The sequence below is a fragment of the Syngnathus leptorhynchus genome, chromosome 21, assembly GCF_054491065.1.
Source record: "Syngnathus leptorhynchus isolate UIUO chromosome 21, UIUO_Slep, whole genome shotgun sequence".
Taxonomy (NCBI): Eukaryota; Metazoa; Chordata; class Actinopteri; order Syngnathiformes; family Syngnathidae; genus Syngnathus; species Syngnathus leptorhynchus.
The window spans coordinates 5,025,943-5,028,334 of record NC_141215.1 but is presented as its reverse complement, the minus strand read 5'-3'; positions in this window follow the sequence as shown (position 1 = coordinate 5,028,334).

The window sequence follows — 2,392 nt, the reverse complement described above, 5'->3', positions numbered from 1 at the left end:
CTATGGATTTTTAAATAAATATTCATATGAAAAAGTGCTATTAATCTGTGAATGAGGTCGACGCTGGCTTTGAGAGTCAATTAGAGTGAATGTGACCCCCCACCGGGAGATATAAAGTACCAAAATACTCTGCGTTTATCCGTCGGAGGTTGATTGGGCTGGCAATAACTCGGCAGGCACTTTTGCGATGAGCCATCCTGATTGGCACAAAATTGCAAAGTTAAATAGGTGAGCTCAGCACTACTGTTGAATCTTGTTTAATTCAATTTTCATGACTAACATTTATTTATTTTTACATTTAGGAGAATTGTTGGAGAGGCAGCAGATGGCATCCAAAGATTAAGCAACGCTAGAACCAAACTAGCAAAATCAATCAGACCCGATACCTAAGTGCCGATACCTTTTCCAGGTGTGAATTTAAGCATGCTGACCACGTTACCACCTTAGACTTCCGTCAATGTCACACGTTTACATTCCTGCAATTTTGGCAACATATGGATCGCCTACCGATCATCTCACCTTACATTTATTTCCAGATGGTAAATTCTAGGAGCTTTATTCATCGCCGCATCAAGCGAATGCCTCGACGGGAAATGGAAAAATGTCATCGAGTTGGTGTCACGGCGGGATTTAATCACGTAATCCAATCCGTCACCATCATGCCACTTGCGTATATTAAGACATGTCGTCGGGGCGACTGTCAATTTAGTACCCTGGACTGAATTAGCCATATAGCATGCGATGTAAAAGTGTCATGTAACAGACAGACGGACAAATGTCGGGACAGCTGAAGTCATTCTAATTAATAACTCCCATCTTGTATCAGTGTCACGCTGATGTCAAATATATTCTTGAATAATATCTTAGATACTCAGCCATGTATCGGATATTCGCCGGTGCGATATCAGTTTGATACCGGAAGCTGATATCGTCAAATTGTGCTATTCTTTCGACACTAACTTCTAATTCTGATCTAAAAGCGATAGCTGATATTTAAACAATACGATATCAATGTGTTATCGTTATTATACCGATAAAACTGCACATATTGAAGTCGACATCGACAAAAAAAAAGTGTATTTACACCAAGCTGGAGTGCCTGGGGTTGCCATAAATAGCTTCATTTTCCCAGCATCCCTTGAGGCCAGGGGAGGAGATGGCTCGATTGATGGAGGAGCGCGGAGGATGTGGTGTGTGTGTGTGAGGGGGGGTGCAAAGCAGAGAAAGGTGCTAATATCGCTGTCAATCAAACATCTGACGCGAGAGGGAGAATGCGTTTTTCAGAAGCAACATGCACAAAGACTGAAGAGCTGAAGAGCAAAAGCACTTATCATTAGGTAGGAATTAAAAAATAAACCAGAGACACATTATTGTCCGATGGCTGATAATTGTTTAAACTCTTGACTGGAATGATTATATGGTGATCAGTGTAGACAAAAAGTCGTGTAATTTTTTTTTTTCATAGACCCCAAAAAAAAACAAAAAAAACAAGACATGATGTCTAATGAACACTGTCAAACAGGGGCGCAATTATGTGCGCTTGTCACTTCCTGACACGGCCTGTCGCTTAGCAACGCGCAGCTGAGACGCCCGAAGAGTTGGAATTCGGTTGGAATTTGAACAAAATAAAAAATACAAAAGGAAAGGGTGTCATTTAAATAATGACATCATACTATTATTTATTTCGAGTACGATTCCAAAATCTTTTTCCAACTTTATTTTCCCGACAGGTGACTGAAATGGCCGTAGGCAGCTTTTATAATTACTGTGCCATTAAAGGAAAAATAAATCAAAACACATCATTTAGCCTTTCCACCCGCTGCACTCCCACGTTTTTTTTTTTTATATAAATAGTACATTTTCTTGTCCGCTGTAATTGTTTTCTTCCTTTGAGATGGCACGTTCTGTAACTGGGACCTACGGTAGCTATAGAATGTCCTTAACTTACCTGCGTGCTTCATTAACAACTTTACCTTAATAACCGGAAATTAAAACTTATCAGTGTTGCTAATGTTTCACTGATTGTAACAAATGCATTTTAATACAAGGTCCAATTTGAAGGCCGGTGTTGTGCCAAAGTCTGGCGGGTACCTACTTTGGCATAACACGGTCCGCAGTTTTTAGATTACTTCTTGTAAATTCTTGTACAACAGCACCTCGCTGTGGCTCAGTTTGGTACTGATTATTTGGCACGACACCGTCTCCAGTTTAATTACTTCTTGTAAATTCCTGTGCAACAGCACCCCCAGTGGCTTATTGTGGTACTGATTTATCGTAAAATTAAACCTACATTATATTGTAATTGATCTAATAAATCATATATTTAAAATATTACAATAATACTATTATTTGAATTTTAATCAAATATAAGCGCTTAATAAACAAACACAGA